This window comes from Panthera leo, chromosome A2, assembly GCF_018350215.1.
Source record: "Panthera leo isolate Ple1 chromosome A2, P.leo_Ple1_pat1.1, whole genome shotgun sequence".
NCBI classification, from domain to species: Eukaryota; Metazoa; Chordata; class Mammalia; order Carnivora; family Felidae; genus Panthera; species Panthera leo.
The window spans coordinates 100,761,633-100,783,477 of NC_056680.1; the positions used below are offsets into that span (position 1 = coordinate 100,761,633).

General features: G+C 37.8%; 1 long non-coding RNA gene across 3 annotated transcripts; it reads left to right on the top strand.

Moving 5' to 3' along the window:
* The first annotated feature begins 11 nt into the window (after window positions 1–11).
* LOC122208129 lies at window positions 12–21,125 on the top strand. Of its 3 annotated transcripts, XR_006197122.1 has the most exons (5): window positions 50–114; window positions 1,713–1,858; window positions 3,977–4,019; window positions 20,429–20,531; window positions 20,801–21,125. It is a non-coding gene; the product is annotated as an uncharacterized LOC122208129 (long non-coding RNA). The 3 variants fall into 3 exon arrangements; XR_006197121.1 differs by lacking the exon at window positions 20,801–21,125 and having other exon boundaries at window positions 12–93; window positions 20,429–20,572; XR_006197120.1 differs by lacking the exon at window positions 20,801–21,125 and having other exon boundaries at window positions 20,429–20,572.
* The last annotated feature ends 720 nt before the right edge of the window (window positions 21,126–21,845 follow it).

The window sequence follows — 21,845 nt, forward strand, 5'->3', positions numbered from 1 at the left end:
GTTCCACGTGTCCATAGCGTTTACGTCACAATGACCTGGCCGACAGGTGGGAGCCGCAGCGAACGCCCCAGGGTTCCCTCTGCGCTGTGCATGGTGCGTCCTACTCACTTCCACGTAAGACTCGTGTGGCTTTAGAAAACAGGAGACTAAATGACTTCAATGCCAAGAAAAGTTACAGGGGCCTTTATCTGGAAATCAACTTTGAGCTTAAAGGAGAAAGGCTATGTGAAAAAAAACTGTGTATGTATATATATCTATACATATCTATACATATCTATAGATATATATATATCTATATATATCTATAGATATGTATAGATATGTATAGATATATATTTATAGTAATTTCATCTTATCAAGAAAGAAAAAAAACCAAGCTCTTGTCTTTAGAGTACCCTGCGTTGATCACACAAAGAGAAGGTGTTGCAATAGGTGCTTCCTAAAATTATGCTAAAAAGCAATCCCAATGTGTTATGTATGACTCAATCCCTGGTTATGTTATATATTTATAAATAAGTCCATAGAGTAGTCACTGGTTGAAACAATTTAACAATGGAATGGAAGATGGTTACTGACTAATGATGCACAGCTAATATGAACAGGCTACTATGTGTCAGGCATATGCTGTATACTTTACCTTTAATCCTTGCTGTAACCCGGTGCTGTAGGTGCAGTTATTATCCCTATGTACAGATGAAGACACTGCCCAGAGTGCCTTTAAGGCGTTCAGCTCATAGCATATTCAGCAGGGAGTTGAATCCAGGGTTTTCTGAACCATGCATAAGAGGTTTAGCTTAATCTTAGGATAGAAAGGTGCCTAACCAAGGTAGATAGAGAAAAAAGTATAGGCGATGTTGACATTTAAATAGGAAGTAAAATGGTACAGCTCCAGAAATTTATATAACCTTAAAAGTTGACATTATTCTTTGGATATATTCTTCAGGGATTCTGTTTGTCATAGACAGATTTGAGTTCGTTCTAGTATGTCACAAAATACAAAGCTGAGAAAACGTCAAATCCTTAATAAATGTTTACAAATAAGTACTGAATTAATATGATCTACAAAATAGCAAATTGTTGAAAAGCTGAAATTCAAGAGGAACTTTGGAAGAGAAAAACATAGTTCCTATATATTTGGCTTTTATAAGAAGCACTCAAAGTAACCCATTAACAACACAGACCAAATTATTTTTGCTGTTTGTACGAAGGAAAAAAAACACAAAACCCTTCAAAATAAGAAACAAAGTCTTCTTTGTGAAGGCAAGACAATTAAGATGTTTTGTTTTAAAATATTCTAAGAACCATTAATGTGTAAAAACATATTATTTGGAATTTTAAAAAATATTATCTCTAACAGAATAAAGTGCTATTTCTAACATACTAGGTGCTCCATGAATGTTGGGTGAATGTATCAATCAGTTGTTTGAAACACTGGGAAATAGATCACAAAATTTCCTGACTCCCTAATGTTCTCCTTTCCACCAGTGGTGATTTACTAGTTACATGAAAATGTATTAGAAACCCTATTTATCAAAGGCTGGCTTTGTGGAAGATACTTAAATTTTTTACAAGAAAGCCGTAGAACACAGGTTGATAGTGTATTCGCAGTATCTTCTCAAAATGCAGATAATTGGAACACAAGCTTTGGAGGAAATGAGTACAAAAGCTGATTTATGTAACTAATTACTCAGGTTTCTTTTACTTCTCTAAAGGCCAAGGTGAAAACTTGGGCGGTGACTCAAACAATGCAAGCGAAAAGTGGCTTTGAAGACAGTGTCTTAAGGTGAACAAATATGTTCTACAAGCAGTATCAGGTCAGCATGGCACTGAAATTCCTTGGGCTCCCAGAGAGTTTAAGGTAAATCTTTAAATTATTTTTTATCATTATTGTTGTCCTAACATTAGGATATTTCAGAAAGGAAATCATAAACTCATGCTCATTCTATATCACCACAATGAGGGTTTTTCCTTCTCATTAAAAAAAAAAATTGCTCCATCTATAAACTTCCATTTGTTTCTGGATATCCAGTTGTTTCAGTCTTACAAAGTACCTGAAACAATTTCTAAAAAGAGAATGGCTATTGAATGATGGGATCTGAAATTAAGAAAAATTATATAGTAATATACATTTTGAAGAGTGTAACAGGATGACAAAAAAAACTTTTCCACAGAATAAATAAATACGTATTCAATTTAATGATTTTTTGAGAGGTTCCAAGGTTCAAAATGTGCTAATAGAACCACATGAATTAGGACTTGTGTTAGGCTGTCATTAACAGAGACCCAGAGTAGGAGTGGATTGAATGAGGTAAAGGTTTATTTTTTCTCACATTAAGGAAATTGGAAAGTAGTCTGGAGTTAGTGTGGCCTCTGATGGATCATCAGGGTTTTGACCTCCTCTCCTTTTATTTCATCATTCAAAGCAAAGCAATATTGCTTAAAGGTAAAATCCAGGCAAGGATGTGGAGAAGTAGAAACCTTCATGTGTTGCTGGTGGGAAAGTAAAATGTTGCAGTTGCTGTAGGAAACCATCTAGCAGTTCCTCAAATGATTAAGCATAGAGTTACCAGATGGCCCAGCGATTCTACTCCAAGGTGTATCTTTCCAAGAGAAATGAAGGCCTCTGTCCACACAAAAACTTGCACACAAATGTCTATAGAAGCATTACTCAAAATAGTCAAAAGGTGGAAACAATCCAATTGTGCATCAGTAGATGAATGGGAAACAAAATGTATTATATCTGTATAATGGAATATGATTGGGCCATGAAAAGGAATGAAATACTGGTACATACGTAACTGGGATGAACCTTGAAAACACGCTAATTGAAGAAAGCCAGCCACAAAAGTCCATATATTATATGATTCCATTTTTGCAAAAGTCTAGGGTAGGGAAATCTACAGAGACAGGAAGTAGACTAACGATCATTTAGGGCATACACTTGTATAAGTGTATGTATGAATGTACGTATACAAACTGTTAATCTACATATAATACAGTATATTTGAGTGGACTGTTGAAGTATATTTTTAGGTTGTATTTTTAATGTTCTGAGTGCCCCTTATGCTTTCAGCCAACATGAGCAAATAGGGCAGAATGCCTTTCTTCCTTTTGGGAACCATAATGCAAATGAGTGCCTTACCACTCATCTGGACAGATAATTATAGTTTCCTACTTCTCCTTTTATTTTCTGACTCATCTTTGACAGCATCATATATACTTATGGTACCTGTTTTAGAGTCAGATGCTAAGATAGAGCTTAAGCTACTGTTTTTATCAATAATAATAATAATAAGAGCTATACATATAAATCTCTTCAAAGCTCAAGTCATTAATAAGACAAAAATCACTTCTCCTGGAGTTGCTGGGAGATTAAAATTAGATAATCTGTAAGAATAAGCTTAGGAAAAACTGATGTTTTAAAAATTATTACTGGGGCGCCTGGGTGGCTCAGTTGGTTGAGCATCCAACTTCGGCTTGAGTCATGATCTTGCAGTTCATGAGTTCGAGCCCCACATCGAACTCTGTGCTGACAGCTCCGAGTCTGGAGTCTGCTTCGGATTGTGTCTCCCTCTCTCTCTGCCCTTTCCCCACTCGTGCGCGCTCTCTCTCTCTCTCTTTAAAAAATAAATAAACATTAAAAAAATTTATTATCAAACTTACTGTCTGATTTTATTGGTGATAGAAATTTAACTTAAACTAAATTTGATTGGCAAAAATGAAATAATTTATTCCCTGTATTGTGTAATACTTAAAGAGGAATTAGATGTACTCAACTAAGTATCTTGACCAATTTTGGTTTAATTTTTATCACCATTTGTGCTCTTTCATAGCAAAATAAAGCTTTTATACTCTCAGTAGAGCTAGTTATGTCTTCAAGCAAATTTGCGTGCGCATGTGAAAATAGAACAAATGTTTAATTAATAGCATTAACTTTTGTTAATTAAAATTAACTTCCTTTCCCTTCAAAATTAAGGCTTCAATGAAGAGAGGAGATTTATTTTATACCGAAGAGAAAGGTAATTATTTTCATTCCCATACCAGCTTAGATTTTTGGGTAAATAACACCCTGCCTCTTCACTCCCAGTATCATCCATTGGAACTTATGCAAGAATAATGCTGATGATAACATCAAATGGGACATCTTACCCACTATTTTGTCTGTCATGTACCTTCTGGTATAATTCTGCTTTTGACTAGGAACTATGTTACAGTTGGGGCAAACCTCAGTCCAGGGTTCAGAGCTCTGCCTCTGGTCTCATACATGAGACTATGTCCCCCAAGGCAGACATAGGGCTAATGACCCCTTAAAGGGTCACTGTCTGGTAAGGAATAGGATTTACCTGAAAGAATAGGATGGAACTTTCTAGGTCTTTGGTCTTCTCCTCCTCGCCAGAGGGACAATTTAAAAGAATCACTAAGAACCCTGGTGCAGATAATAAAGGTAATTCAGGTGAAGCATGGACTAAATGTTTGGTCTAATCATGAGGTTAAGAGGCTGATTTAGGACTATAAACCATATTTCCTAACTCCCAATCAGATGCACTTTTCCTCTTCTAGTTTTAACTCTGTCACTAACTTACTTTGGCAGAGATTGTTAATCATTTCCCAGTATTTTTTCTCCCCACACCCACAGTAATATAAATTTCAGCTGAGTATACATTGTTGCCCAGTTGTGGACTATATTTTCTAGCTTCCCTGGCTTCAAGGTATGGTCATGTGACCAGGCTCTAGCCAATAGAATATGACTGAAAGACACATATGTAACTTTTGGGTCATGCTGTTGAAAGAAACACACCCTCACCTTTATCTTGCCCCTTTCCCACTGGTTGGATCACTTTTGGCCATGAAGGTGAGGGCAATATTTTGGTGATAGCAAGAAACTTGGATTCCTGACCACTTGATCTGCCACACTGCCCTGGTCCTCCTGCATGGGTTATTTTATGAGAAGGAAATAAAGTCCACTATTTTTTAAGCCACTATGTTTCTTGGATATTATTACAACCCAGCCTTTATCCTAATAAATTCGTCTACTCCATGATGTTGGATTAGATCTTCATTTTCCATGAAGTTTATATTCTAAAACAATGTTTCTCAATCTGTGGGTCACAGGACCTCAATTTGAGGGCCTTTGGTGTTAATACAAAGGATGTTATTGTATTTGGTGTTAATTCAAAGGGATATGGATCTTTAACCAGTAACATCTGCAGACAAAACACCTGCTTCAGAAATAAAAATTGTGATTTTTGAAATACATATTATGTGATTATAAAACAAAAGTTTTTCAAAATTAGTGAATTTCTTGAAATGCAGGTAATGAATCTTTTAGCTTTGTTCATTTGAAAAAGTCTATTTCACCTTTGTTTTTGAAGTACTTTTTCACTGGTAAAGAATGCCAGTTGAAAGTTTTTTCTTCAGTACTTTAAAGATGTTGCTATGTTGTGTTCTAGCTTATATTGTTTCAGGCATGAAATCTGTCATCTTTATCTTTGGTCCTCTGTGTCTTATTTTTGGCCACTTTTTAAGATTTTTTTTCCCTTATAACTAGTTTTACAAAACTTGATTATGATGTCCTTGGTATTGTTTTTTTCTTATAGTTTTCGGTTTGTTGAGCTTCTCAGTGCCGTGGGTTTCTTGTTTAATTCGAACTGTGAAAAACTTCAACCATACCCAGAATAACCAACACAATATTTAAGGAGACAAACAAAGTCAAAGGACTGACACTACCTGACTTCAAGACTTACTGTGTAGGTACAGTAATCAAGGTAGTGTGATGCTGGCAAAAGAATAGACAACTGGAACAATGGAGCAGAATAGAGAACCCAGAAGTAGAGACATGCAAATATAGTCATCTAAACTTTGATAAAGAAATAAAGGCAATTCAACGGAGAAAAACATAGTCTTTTCAACAAATGCTGTTGGAACAACTGGACATCTACATGCCAAAAAATGCATCTAGACACAGACCTTATATCTTTCACAAACATTAACTCAAAGTGGATGAAAAACCCAAATGTAAAACACAAAACTATAAACTCTCTAGAAGATAATGTAGGAAAAAATTTAAACAACCTTAGGTATGGTGATGACTTCTTCGATAAAACACTAAAGGCACAATGCATAAAAGAAAAAAATGGGGTTGTATGGAAACCAATTTGACAATAAATTTCATATATTAAAAAAATATGGAAACCAATTTGAGAATAAATTTCATATATTAAAAAATAAAAAAAATTAAAAAATGGGCAAATTGTACTTCATTAACCTCAAACACTTCTGCTAAATACACTGTCAAGAGAATGAGAAGACAAACCACACACTAGGAGAAAATATTTTCAGAGAACATCTGATAGGCGCACCTGTGTGTCTCAGTCGATTAGGCACCTGACTTCGGCTGAGGTCACGATCTCATGGTTCCTGAGTTCGAGCTCCACCTTGGGATCTGTGCTGACAGCTCTGAGCGTGGACCCTGCTTTGGATTCTGTGTCTCCCTCTCTCTGTTCCCTTACCCCGCACAAGCTCTGTCTCTCAAAAATAAATAAATGTTTAAAAAAATTAAACTATAAAGAACTTATCAAACTCACCACCCAAAACACAAATAATCCAGTGAAAAAATGGGCAAAAGACATGAATATACACTTTTCAAAAGAAGGTGTCCACATGGCTAACAGACACATGAAAAAATGCTCAGTATCACCATCATCAAGGAAATACAAATCAAAACCACAATGATATACCACCTCACACCAGTCGGAATGTCTAAAATTAACAACTCAAGCAACAACAGATGTTGGTGAGGATGTGGAGAAAGAGGATCTCTTTTGCATTGTTGGTGGGAATGTAAGCTGGTGCAGCCACTCTGGAAAACAGTATGGAGCTTCCTCAGAAAACTAAAAATAGAACTATCCTACAACCCAGCAATTGCACTACTAGGTATTTATCCAAAGAATACAGGTGTGCTGTTTCGAAGAGACACATGCACCTCAATGTTTATAGCAGTGCTATCAACAATAGCCAAAGTATGGAAAGAGCCCAAGTGTCCATTGACAGATGAATGGATAAAGAAGATATCCTATGTATATACAATGGAGTATTATTCGGCAATCAAAAAGAATGAAATCTTGCCATTTGCAACAACGTGGATGGAACTAGAGGGTATTATGCTAAGCGAAATTAGAAAAAGACACATATCATATGACTTCACTCATATGTGGAATTTAAGATACAATATAGATGAACATAGGAGAAGGGAAGCAAAAATAATATAAAAACAGGGAGGGGGACAAAACACGAGACTCTCAAATATAGAGAAGAAACAGGGTTTCTGGAGGGGTTGTGAGTTGGAGGGTGGCTAAATGGTCAAGGGGCATTGAGGAAGACACTTGTTGGGATGAGCACTGGGTGTTATATGTAGGGTTTGAATCCCTGTATTCTACTCCTGAAATCACTATTGCACTACATGCTAACTAACTTGGATGTAAATTTTTGAAAAATTAAAAAAAAAATCTGATAACAGTCTTTTCCAAAATATACCAAAGAAATGTTAAAATTCAACAATAAGAAAATGAATAACTCAATAAATGGGCAAAAATTTTGAACAGACTCCTCACCAAAGATGATACACAGATGCCAAATAAGCATTTTAAAAAGATGCTGAATATCCTATGTAATTAAGAAATTGCAAATTTAAACAATGAGATATCACTGCACATCTATTAGAATGTCTAAAATCCAAAACATTGAAAACATCAAATATTGGAGTGGATGTGGAACAAAAGGAATTCTCATTTATTGCTGGTGGGAATGCAAAATGGTACAGCCACTTTGGAAGACACTCTGGTAGTTTCTTACAAAACTAAACTTACTCTTACCGTAGAGTCCTACAATTACTTTTCTTACAATTACTTTACCCAAATGATTTGAAAACATGTACACACAAAAACCTGCACGTGAATGTTTATAGCAGCTTTATTCACAATTGCCCCAAATTGAGAGCAACTAAGATGTCCTTCAATAGATGACTGGATAAGCAAACTGTAGTACATCCACACAGTAGAATATTAATCAGTGTTTTAAAAAATTGCTATCAAGACATGAAAGGACATGAAGAAACCTTAAAAGCATATTGCTAAATGAAAAAGCCAGTCCGTAAAGGCCACACTGTATGATTCCCGCTATATGACATTTTGGAAAAGGCAAAACTATGGGGACAGTAAAAAAAAAAAATCAGTTGCCAGGGACTTGGGTGGAAGGAGGGAGAGAGAAATGTTTTTTCCTAATATCCAATATTTTGAGAGGCATTTGTTTTAGTTATTTTAGAGGGACTATAAATCTGGTCCCTATTATTCCATCGTGATCAGAAGCCCCTTTATTAATGATTTAATAGTAACCTTGCATTATGTATTTTCTTGACCAATATATATTATATATATTACTGCTATTTTGTGGGGGATAATCTAGGAATTTTTTTTTTTTATATTGAAGAACAGTCCTTACAAATGCTCCAACTGAAAGGGCAGGGACAAGCAATTCATAAAAGAAGAAATTAAAATAGTAAAAATGAAAAATATACTCATTTTCAATAAATTTTTTTCAACTTAAAACATTTTCACCAATCATACTGGCAGACATGATAATGCTCAGGCTTGATAGGGATATGGGAAGTGGACACTGACATACACTCATAAACAGAGGATAGAAGCCAAAATTTTACGCACCTTAATGGGGGGCAGTTTGGCAATTTATACAATATGTTAATTGTGCATTTTGTGACACTGCATTTCCACTTTTAGGATATTTTCTCTGAAGAAATTATTAGTTGAGTGTACAAAAGTGAGCATATGAAGATGAGCATCACAACACTGTTCATAATGTTAAATTCTGAAAGCAGTAAATTGTCCATCTAAAGGAAGGATTAGTTAATTAATTATACATTTAGTACATTTACATATTGGAATGCTGACAGCTATTAAAAAGAATGAGGTCAAAGTATTTTTTTAATATGATTTATTTTCAAGTTGGCTAACATACAGAGTATACAGTATGCTCTTGGTTTTGGGGGTAGATTCCCGTGATTCATTGCTCACATACAATACCCGGTGCTCATCCCAAGAAGTGCCCTCCTCAATGTCCATCACCCATTTTCCTCTCTCCCCCACACCCTCCATCAACCCTCAGTTCTCTGTATTTAAGAATCTCTTATGGTTTGCCTCCTTCCCTCTCTGTTTGAAACTATTTTTCCCCTTCCCTTCCCCCATGGTCTTCTGTTAAGTTTCTTAAGATCCACATATGAGTGAAAACATATGAAATCTGTCTTTCTCTGGCTGACTTATTTCACTTAGCATAATACCCTCCAATTTCATCCATGTTGCTGCACATGGTAGGATTTCATTCTTTCTCATTGCCAAGTAGTATTCCATTGTATATATAAACCACATTTTCTTTATCCATTCTTCAGTTAATGGATATTTAGGCTCTTTCCATAATTTGGCTGTGGTTGAAAGCACTGCTATAAACATCGGGGTGCATGTGCCCCTATGAATCAGCACTCCTGTATCCTTTAAATAAATTCCTAGTAGTGCTATTGATGGGTAATAGGGTAGTTCTATTTTTAATTTTTTGAGGAATCCCCACACTGTTTTCCAGAGCGGCTGCAGAGGTCAAGGTATTTTTAAATGAAAATAGCTGCTTGCACAACACCATGTGAAATATGATGCTATTTAAGTAAATATTTTATGTTAACTATATATTTACACTCACTAAAATGTTAACAGGCTGTCTCGAGGGAGTGATCTCTTTTTGGATGTAGTTGGAGGTGGGGGTTTTCACTTATACTCTTTAGTAATATTTGGCTTTTTTGAAGTGTACATATAGCATTTTACAATTTGCAAAATTAGGATGATTTAAATTTTGACACTAGAAAAAATGGTTCTCACATTTGAAAATATTTGGAAATACTGGTTTATCTAACACTGATTTGTATTCTAAAATTCCTTTTTGATTTAATATTTTATTCCAATCTCTGGACTAACCTTGAGATTCTTCCAAGTGCTAGATAGAAGTCCATGCCTTCTTTCTCCTTGCTGCTGCCACATGACAAAGGTGAATTGCTTAGGTAAAGCTTGGTTGCTTCCTGATTGGGGTGGTGGGGTGCATACACTGGCTCAAATTCTTCTTTTTTTCCTCATATTTCAAGTGACTTTATTGCTGGGTGACAATCTTGGGCTGGTTATGGGAAACATGCATATAGGCATTTGGAGTTGGAAAGCTAGAAGTGGTTCTAGTAACTTCTCTGGGGGATCAGAGGTTGTTCAGATTTGAGTGGAAAGGGAGGATCATGAATTGACTTTACATTAAAGATCTTTTCCTCCAGAGCTCTTTCTCTTACTTATCTCTGCAGGCTTAAAAACCTCAAAATTATTTTGAATTCCTTTCTAGTAGTTTGCTGCATGTCTTCAATTAGTCGCTAAATCCCTGTTCATCACAGGTTTATGATTCATAACAAGAAACTACAGTTTCTTTTCTAGTGTCTCTCAGCTGTTCTGTCCATTTTTCTCAGTTTTATCTCCATTGCCTTTCCAACTCTGGCTGTTTCTTATCTGGAAATTAAAAATTTCTTTCCATCCAGGATTGTATATTTAGACCAATACTAAGTCAGTTAAGATTGTTACAATATAAGTGTTTTAAGTACTTAATTTTGCATCTAACCTGAGAATTGGGTGTGTGTGCATGTGTGTGTGTGTGGATGTGGGTGTGTGATTGTGTGGGTTGGTGGGTTATGGTGGCTTGGGATGGGGAGGGTGGATGTGTAAGGTAAGAGAAGACAGAACCTATGCCTTAGAATTACACTTTTTAAGTATGACGTTAATTAAACTCTATTATCATAGTCTGGCTTCATTCCCAGCTACAAAATCTTCCAAAGGTTACATCAAAATCAAATGCCTGATCAAGCAATTCAACACCTTTATCAGTCCTAATTTGCCTTGCTCACCTGCCAACATTGATTTCCGCTTGTCCTCTCTTGTTCATACCCCCTACATCAACACTCCCACCCACCCCTGGATGCATTCACACAAGAATGACCACTGTCACCAGGTGCCAAGGCCAGACTTGCCCTGAAGGTGTTCCTCGGCTCCCAGTTGGGAGGGTCCAGTAACTCCTGGCACTCCTGTTTTCACTACTACCACTTCTACCACAACACTGTCTTGTAAGAGTTCTTATTAAATGCTTCCTAAAGCAATCTGAAATGAAAATTGTCTCAATTAGGAAAATAAAGACTATTGGACTGAAAACCCAGAGCCAGTTCAAGCAGTTTGCATTTTCGCACAAGAGACGTACACAGGCAGTCAGACCTTTGATGGCAAGGACTCTGCCTTCTTCATTTGTGTGTCCCTTAGCACATCTGCCAGCATGCCTCAGATGTACAGTCTTAGGTGTTCTGTGAAAATCTGTTGAATTCATGGATGATTTGTATACAAATGGACCCTTTGTAGGTGGAGTGGCCAGTTATTTCCCTTGGTTTCGTTTTGTTAAAGCCTCTCCATTAATTCTTAGCCATTTTTAATACCTAACTTTGACATTCAATACTAATATTTTATAATATTGATACTGTGTAATATTCTTTAATACAGTTTTTTCCCACTCTTATTTTGTCCTACAAATCACGTAAGCACTTGTACTATAAACTGTAAATATTTATGTCCCCCCAAATTCATGAGTTGAAGCCTAATTCTTAATGTGATATTTCGAGGTGAAGCCTTTGCGAGCTGATTCAGAGTCCTTATAAAAAACATCCCAGAGAACTCCCTCTCTGTGTGAAGACACAGAAGACAGCTGTCTACAAACCAGAAGGCAGGCTCTCACCAGACACTGAACCTCCCAGGACCTTGACATTGGACTCCTCCACCTCCAGAACTGTGATAAATAGATTTCTGTTGTTTGTAAGCCTCCCAGTCTATGGTATTCTGTTGTAGCAGCCCAAACAGACTAAGACAAACTTGGGAAATGTGCATATTCTCCAGGACCTTTCCAAATCTATGGCATCAGAAAATTCTGTGGAAGGTCCTAAGGATCTTGATGTTTAAACTCAACTTAGTGACTCTTATGGCCAGAGAAATTTGGAAACTGCCTTATTGAGAAATTCAGTAGTCTTAGTTGAGGTTAATTATTGTCTTTGATCTTTATGCCAAATACAATTCCATGAGCATTAACTTGACATTAAAATGCCTAAACTCCAATCTTGTTAATTACCATCTGAGTGGTTTGGGGCTAGTACAGTGTTTTCCCAAATTCGTCTGCAAATTAGATTCACAGGGGCTCTTTTAAAAATGCCAAAATCTGGGTCATACCCAAGACAAATTAAATCTCATTCTCTCAGGCTGTGACACAGGCATTAGTATTTTTTGACTCATATATACTAGTAAATTAGTATTTATTTCCCAACGTGCACACAAGTTTGGGAACCACTAGACTAATCAGTTACCCTCTCTAAGCCTCTATAGACAATAACTCTCATTCTAAAATGTTATTAGGAATTAATCTAATTAATGCATGTGAATATATCTTATAAATGATAAAACACTATATATACCCAATTCATTATATTTAAGGCTTCAAAGCATTTTTTTGGCTCCTAAGTATTTTGAATAAAGGTTAACAAATTTGCAGATAAGAACTTTTATACTTTCTGTATACCACTTTTTTATGCTTGTGACTGTGATTGCCAGTTCAATAGTTTAGTTTGGTAGATTCACCTTGCAAAGGAAACCACCATTCAAAAAGCTGTCCTTAGAATTTAGGTACATTCCCATCAGGTGGCAGTAGTCTGTCTGGGGTCCTGGTTTAAAGCAGTGGTTCTCAGCTCTCACTGCAAATCAAAATCTTTCTTGGCTTGGGTTTATCCCCAAAGATTTTGATTCAGTAGGTCTGAGTGGGACTCTAGCTTCTGTAGGTTTATCAAGATCAACACATCATTCAAATGACTTGTTGCTAACCATGGTGAGTTTGTTATTTCTGTTTAGGCCTTCTGTTCTATCTACTGGATTTAGTCATAAATGTTCTACTTTTTTCAATGTTAGAAATATCTCTTCATCATGTAGAGCAGAAAACAATTTTAGAATAGCTTAAAAATCATTTGAATCCATATGGATATGATTTCTTATTACTACTACCATTCAGTCTTTATTATATAATCTTACAATTTTTATTTAAAATGTGTCCTGGCCTTGATATATAAGCAAACCTTCTCAATGTCTGTGATCACTAGTTCCCTTTTTAAAAAGTCAGAAAATGTATGGTTCCCCTGCTGGTCTGGAATCTGTGACTCTAGGGCAGTGGTTCTTAAATATCAGTGGGCATGTGGAACACTGAGGATCTCGTTAACAGTGTACACCCCGTCCAGACCTAGTGAATTAACCTTTCGGTTGAGTTCCAGGATTCTGAATTTTAAGTTATCTCCCTCTGTTATTGTGATGCACACTAAATTTTGAGAACTGTTGGCTCTATGGAATCAGAGGCTGGGGGGTGGGCTGGGTAGCTTTGGTATGGTAAAGAATACTAAGGGAGGCCTCATAGGATCCAGATGCAAAACTCTGTAAGGCATTTTTGTGTTCTCTCCTTGCCTTCCTGTGCCTCATCTTAGTATAAGTAGTGGTAAGTGACTATGTTGTTATTCAGTGACCCTAAGGAGAGTCACCAGGCATTGGTTGGTAGTGGTCCACAACCTCTGGAGTTCCCCAGGTGAAATTGGAAACTGATCCTCATGTACAGAGGGCAAGGAGAGACTGAGGAGAGTAGCAGACTACTCCAGATTGGTAGATGACAGTTTTAATAAGCAAGGGAACTTATATATGAGGCTTGTCTTGGGTGACAGCATCACAAGTAAACCTTCACACCCGCCTACCAGAATCTTGAGTGTATATAGAGGCCTTCACTGGATTCAGTCATATATACCACCCAGATAGGCTCAACACATTGCTCTCTCAAGGCCATATCCTTGAAATGGCTCCCACTATGGGAACAGTGGGCAAAACTTACATTCCAAAGATGGGAGGGGGTAAAGAGGCTGAGATTTCCTGGGTCCAGCTCCCAGGTGAACTGGTGGTCATGTCCTCTTGATTACTTCCTCTGATAGTTAATAAATTTGAAGTGGTAAGTCCTATCAATTTTTGTTGTCAATCCAAGCATGGAGCCTGCATCGAGGAAAATGCAGCAAATACTTATGGGTTTTGTATTGAGAAAATACTCCTTTTCCTTCTTTCTCTGTTTTCTTTTTTTTTTTTTTTTTTTTAAGGTGGGGGTGAATAGCCCCTATTGGAAAGATAATGGGGTAGAGAGGAGGAGTGACACAGAAGAAAGTCCAATTTTCTCCTTAGAGTGGCTGTAAGATGTTCTAGATGTTCTCCATTTTCCTTTCCTTCCTCAACTTGACTTTTTCCCATCTATAATCTTTCTTCCCTGGTTTGTTGGATTGTGGTCTGCTCTTGAAGAAACACCATCTAGAACAGACCTAGGCACCAAAAACAAAAACAAACCAAAAAACCACTATATCTGAAACCACCCAACTCATCTTTAAATTGCACTAATAGCATATTTGATCATTCACTTGGGTTATTTTTACTGTTATGTATAATTGTATTTGACCCATATTTTGTTTCATGACTATGCTTTTATTTTTGTTTGCTTTCCTTTACTAGCATTTTGTACATCCTAAGACTTCATTTGCCTTTGATTTCAGATAAACTGTGTATTTTCTGCAAAGCAAGCAGTAAATGATTTTCCACTAAGATATGTTGGATTGGTATGAGCACATGATAAGGACGGATCATTGGATTTTCATATTTGATATTTTATGTCTAAAAGAAACTTGTGAATTGTTAATCAATTTTTATGTTAAATCAGTATTTAATAAGCATTAGCCTCAGCAGAACTTGAAGCCAATAGAGTCTTAAGGTGACTTTTTAAAAAAGTTAGATTATAATAAAAGCAGGCAAATTGATTAGTCTTTTTCAAAACCTTTGCAGCTCTCTGTCCACTTCCCATCTACTTCCTGCTCCCATAAACAAGTTGTGCTTTTTATTGTGTTTTGAAAATCACTAACCACAATGGCTACATCAGTGCTGCTTAAATAAGAGCTATGATCTTAGCTGTGCCATCTCTACCTTTGTTTAAACAGTATTACTGCTCACATAAGTTATGGCAATTGCCCCCTTCTTCTGGAAGGAAACTACCCCTCTAATCCATTCACTAGCCTCAGCCTAAGGTCCTCTTTCTAAGGTACAAATTTAATTATTTCTCTCTTTTGTTTAGATTTTTCTGTCGGCTCCTTGTGCAGTGGTTACCAGAACCTGTCGTTCTGTCCATTCAGAACTATTCCTTTATTCATCGAAATTAAGTGGGATTCTTAAATTTAATATTAGAGGACATAATTTTGTGCCAGTTCTTCCTGGGGAGTGGAAGCTAAGAGAGAAGCTCAAGAGCTGTCAGTGGTCATGTTTTCACCATGTGCAGGAATCCAGTCAATAGCAAGAAAGAATGAAGCCCAGGGGGGGAGAAGAAGAGATTCCCCCAGGGGGGAATGAAGCCATGGGGAGAAGAAGAGATGAGAGATAGGGAGCAATCTGCTGGTGGTATTCAAAGCCCTGATTCAAATTGTCCCCAATCCTTGTCGTTCCAGAAGCTGATTGTCATTAATCCTGTCCTTCCAGAAGCTGGTTGTTCCAACCCTCCTTACATCACATGAAACACCCCTGTACCTTCCTGTAAAGTTCCCACTTTTACCTAAGCCAGTTAGAAATAAGTTTTTGTCACTTGCAAACAAAGGATCTAGATGAGAATAGCCTATGAGGTCTTTCATGATATGGTCCCAAGCTTCTCAATTCCATCTTCACAAAACCCTCAGGAAGATACTCAGCTGCAAGTAACAGAACACAAATAGATTTAAATAATAAAGGCATTCCTTTCTCTCTCACACCTGGAAGTGTAGACAAAGACAGAGATAGTTCCAGAGATGGTTTATCAGTTTGACCAAATGATAATGCTATAGTCAGCTCTGCAGTTCTTGGGGTCTTTTCCTTGATCAAGGAAGAAAGCAGCTCCAGACAGTCTTTAAGACCTATGTGAGCATTCCGGGCAAGGAAGAAGGTGGCAATCGCCTTCTCCTTGGGAGGGTCTGTTTTGAGCCTGGAAGGGAAGTTCAGCTGACTTCTCCTTGGATCTCCTTGGCCAAAACTGGGCCACATGCCCAACCCCAGACTCATGATTGTGAAGTGAAAATTACTTTGACCCATTCCCTAACTGTCCTTACTTCAATGGATCTGTGTCAATTATATGAGATTCAGTTAACAGAGAAAGGAAAATGGAACGGTAGCATAGTCAAGGAAACATGTCTACCACACATATTTCCATTATCCTCCCCTGTCCTTCCCCTGCCACCATTGCTACCATTATCCCAATTTTAAGAGCCAGCCTTATCAAACTGTCTTCAACCAAACATCCTGTGCTCTCTGTGGTTTCTTTGGCCTCTGTGGGCCTTTGCTCATAACCTTTGCTCTGCCCACAACATATTCTCCATCCTTCATTTAATGGTTTCCTGGTTTTTGTGGGTCCTTCTCCCTTCAGGCCTCAGCTTAGATATCACTTCCTGTGGAAAGTCTTCGTTGACCCCCAGTTCCATAGCACCCTCCTGTTAGTCCTTTCATAGTATCTGTGGGACCATATGGTAATTTTCTATTTATATATTTTCTACTAGACCGTAAACTCTTTGATGGCTTATTGACTGGGTCTTATTTCTCTATGGTCTCACACAGAGCCTGCACATAGTAGATGATCACTAAATACTTGTAGAAGTAAAAGAACTGAAGCATTTTTTGAGGGCACTCAAAATCAACTTATGTTAAAATTGCTTTAAAAAGGCTCATAATAACATAGGTGTTAATTTGTTTCTGATTTTTGTTAAAGGGAATAAATAAAAGAGTGATTTGTTTAAAAAAATTCCTGATAGACCTTTGCATTTAAAAAGTCATGGCTGTGATGGCTTTGAAAGAGCATGGCAAAGGATGATTTTCCACTTAGGGCAATATTCATTCTGTTTGTCTCACATAAGAGCTGAAGATTCAAAAGCTCTTAATCAAAAGCTGCTTGGGATGCTCTCTTTGCCCCACCCCCCCCCACGTGTGTGTGTGTGTGTGTGTGTGTGTGTGTGTGTGTGTCTCAAAATAAATAAACTTAAAAAATAATTTAAAAAAGAAATGTCTTCACTTCTAGGTCCTATGTTGGGACCTAGGTCCTAGGTCCCATTAAGAGCTTTTGATCGATCCTTACATGATTTTTCTTTTTTTAATTTATTTTTTTAATGTTTTTATTTATTTTTGAGACAGAGAGAGACAGAAAGAGAGAGAGAGAGAGAGAGCGTGAGTGAGCATGAGTGGGGGAGGGGCAGAGAGAGAGGGAGACATAGACTCTAAAGCAGGTTCCAGGCTCTGAGCTGTCAGCACAGAGCCCAACTCGGGTCTTGAGCCCACAAACTGCGAGATCATGACCCGAGCTGAAGTTGGACACTTAACCAACTAAGCCACCCAGGCACCCCTTACTTGGTTTTTCAAATGGGCAGATTTCTGCATATGGATTCATAACATAGAAACTAAATGTAGCTATGTGATAAACATACTTCCTTACTTGAATTTTATAAGATGTTATTTTACTCGGCCACTTCTTGCTCCTATTTTATTATGAAAAAGCAATATGACATGACAAGGCGTTTTCTATCCTTTTTGTCAGTAGATGAAGTTTAAATAAGGAAGGAAAGAATTAAATGAAGAGAAAAATAATCACCACATTTGATTAATATAATAGAGCAGCACTTTGAAATCTTAGCATTTTTAAGTTAAACATTGAGTTTATAATTTGTATGAGGTAGTGAAACATTCATTTACAAATTTTAAAGAATTTTCCAGGCACAGTGAGTCGGGGCCTCTTTGAATTTTAGACATAGTATTGACCTTTTGGGTATCACCTTTTCCTGGGTGGCCACCCAAAAGCTGCCAGTTTGGAGAGGGACCCAAAGGGCAAGGGGGCTTTCCAATTAGCTCAGTCTGCAGTCAGTGCTGCTGGAAGAGTCTGTGGCCCTTCCTAAAGCTGCGTGGACTCCATGACAAGCCCCAAGAAGGCCACCACAAAGGAGACCCTTTGTGTTTGGGAAAATGCAAAGGCCTCTTTAGCAGATGACCCTTCATTTTGAGAAATGACTCCTGGCTTGTGGCTAGACTCATGTAGAGACTGAATCATTCCACCATCTGGCATAACACAGCCATGGTACCTTGATGCCTGATACGACGTGGTGCTGTCTCAGACACTTGGCCATAAAGCCAGCCATTCCCAGGAGTACTCCACATCAAGTGGATTGAGAAAGAAGAGAAACTTGTGAGGCTGAGCCTATGAGAAGCCTGAAGACACAGGTAAATTATATGAACAGGCAGTTGTACTCTTATGTTACTTTCTTCCTTAAGCCCATGGGGAGTTTCCTATGCCTAGTGGATCAGGGATAGAGTAACTTGAGCCTGCTGTACAGATGGTTTTGCATGATATGCTGGCACCAGACAGATGAGAGGAAGTGCTGCTGTTCTTCAGGGTGGCCAAGCACTACAATTGGGAAGAAAAAGCTTACAAGAGTTAAATTTTTGAGCAGAAATTTTATTGTCCACTGTGCCTAGAAGGAAACATTTTAGTGTCTACTTTACCTGAGGTCAGGATCTATAGTAATTCTTGAGCTAATTATTTAGCTGAAAGGTAACTTCCAAAATCTGCAATATACAAAGCAACTGGAATCTAGCATTGAGACTGAGGCTAAAGACCCCCTGTTGTGCCAGACATTTACCCTTTCATTGCTGGATTATGGGGAGGTCAGAGATGTCTCTGAGGGAAGGGCCAGAGTGACTTGGGCAATGATGGATATACTGAGGCAGGAACCTTCAGATGGTTGCAATATTTTAGAGCTGGTTAAGGCTGAATGAATACATACTAGGTCATTTTTAGTCCTGATCCGAGTATATGGTCAAGAACTTGGAAGAGTCAAGATGGGAGAACTGCTGGCAATGAGGCTTTAGGGAAGGGTGGATGGACCATTCAGAATGGACCCAGAGCGAGAATATCTGTGTCTATGTGATGCTCACTAAAAGGCCATCATTGCAGAAGAGATTCTTAGTACCAGGAGAAAAAAATGATTCATTTTGTGGGAGTTAGTCATCCTCCTCCTCAAGCCAATCTATTGGTTCATGGGCAAACTCAATATTTAACTTCATAACAAGACTGATCATATACTGTTAGTAACAATGACTAGCAATAAACTTCTGGGGACCTGGTCTACTGCCCTGTGGCAGATAAATTCTTTTCAGTTAAAAAGGCCGCTTCATCATGGAAGAACAACAACTTATCATCACAGTCTTTCTGGATTTGGATTTGCTTTCCCTGTTTATATGCCTTTATAAGCATCACAGGATTCCATACATAGCTTTTAATTGATGAACTCATGCACTGCCAACAAGGCAATAAGCTACTAACTGCCTGGCCTTACTGCATAAATATCCTATCATCCTGATGAAGCTAGGCCTCACTGGAAGGACCTATTGGGAATTTAACCATAACAGCATCTAAGTAGTAGTACCTTGTGATATTGGTATGCTGTTGTAGGATATAGAACATGAGTAGAACTAGTGACCAATACATCTGATATTGTTTTCACAGCTGGAATGCAACCTAGGACCTAGAGGTGAAGATATTTCTTTTTTAAATTATTTTTTAAGTTTATTTATTTTGAGACACACACACACACACACACACACACACACACACACACGTGAGGAGGGAGGGGCAAAGAGAGCATCCCAGGCAGGCTCTGCACTGTCAGCACAGAGCCCGACACCGGGTTCGATCCCACAAACTGTGAGATCATGACCTGAGCTGAAATCAAGAGTCAGACACTTAAATGACTGAGCCACCCAGGGGCCCCGGGTGAAGACTTTTCCAACAATTATACCTACTCTTTCACTTTCAGAAGTTTTGTTTTCTTTAACTCTTTTAGTCTAAGTATTTCAGTACTTAATGGAAGAATGTTTCATCCAAGGGTTAAAAAAAATGTAGGTTTTCTTGAATTAGGAGCTGAGACTACCACCTGGGCATGTTGGATTCCTTGTGCAATTGGGGCAAAGATCCTTGGCAAGCTGTGGTGCTGGCTGAAAGCCAGGAGAACTTGGAACGAGCAGAGGAGGAATCTGTCTCATATGTCAGCAGCAGTCTTGTGAATGCCTGCAGAGTGGAAGACTGCAGCTTGCACCAGTATTTCCTTGCTAAGTATGCTATTTATTCTCATGTTTCCTTCTAAAATGAGAATTATAATAATTATTTTTTTCTTTTATTTCCTCTTTCTTTCTTCCAGGGGTATATCATGCTATCCAGGAAATGGTTCAGTTTATCATGTAGTTCATGTAGAATGAAATGGGATTCTGACAGAATTGAAGAGGAATGGACATAACCCAGAGGTCCTGGACTTGAAGGCCAACATCTCCCTTCTGTGCACAGTGGCTGGAAATAGCTTTGGTTATTCCCCATTGCAGTTGTGTGGGATTTAGTTGGATCATGTGTTATGAGTGGTTTTCTGGGATATAGAGAAAAAAGGGTGTGTGTGTGTGTGTGTGTGTGTGTGTGTGTTGAGCAGCCAGAAGGTGAATTATAGTACATCTCTTTGGGGTAGCTAGATGGTCCACTATGAGTTTCTCCTCTCTCACAGAGATTATTCTTTTGCACACAGACATAGGCCGTAGGAGATTAGATCTGTGCTGATCCTGTCTACCTGGTCACCAGTACCTGTCTGGAGTTGTCCCCTATGTTCTATATCCCAATTATTAAAATTTGAAATGGTGAGACAGAGAGATGGGATGCCATGATCCAAAGCACGTTAGTGGCAAATTCTGGAGAGAGATCTGTAAACTCCTTGAGGCCCTGGAACCTCCCCACTTCTTGTCCTTTTAAGACTTTGCCCTTTATGCCTTCCTTGGATTTCATGAAATGTTTTAGAATGTTTCCCATAATCTTCCCTTTTTGACTAAGTTAGAGTTGTTTTATGTTTGTTATAATCAGAGGACATTAGTTAACAAATACAGAAAGCAAGGACAATCTATGTATACAGTGATCCTACATGGAGTTGCTCAATTTTAACTAAAAATCATCTAAGTATTTGTGAAAAAGAAAACTACAGGAAGAAAAGAAGACTTCTAAGCTAATATCTTCCTTCATGGGGTTACACTACTCTCTCTCTTTCCTTATGTCTCTGGGAAAAAACTCAGTGTTAATTACTGGAAAATTATATTTATTTTTTTAAAACTAAATTTTGTATCTACAGAGGACATGGCATGGGGAAGGATGAAAACCAGCCATCTGGAATGACCAGTTCTTTACAGGAATCCTAGTGTAGTTAGTCTAGAGAGAGAATGAAGTCAAATGGAGAGGAAGTAAAGATACAGTAGTTCCCCCTTATCTGTGGTTTCCCTTAAGTGGTTTCAGTACCCAAGGTCAACCATGTGGCCCTGGAGGGCGATAATCCTCCTTCTGACATGTAGTCAGGAGGGCATTAGTACACCAACACTGTGTCATGATGCCTTCATCATTCACCTCACTTCATGTCCTGACACAGGCATTTTATCATCCAATGTGATCACAAGAAGGGTGAGTACAGTACCATAAGATATTTTGAGACAGACACCACATTCACATAACTTTTATTGCAGTATATTATTAAGATGGCTCTATTTTATCATTAGTTATTGTTGTTAATCTCTTTACCTAATTTATAAAAT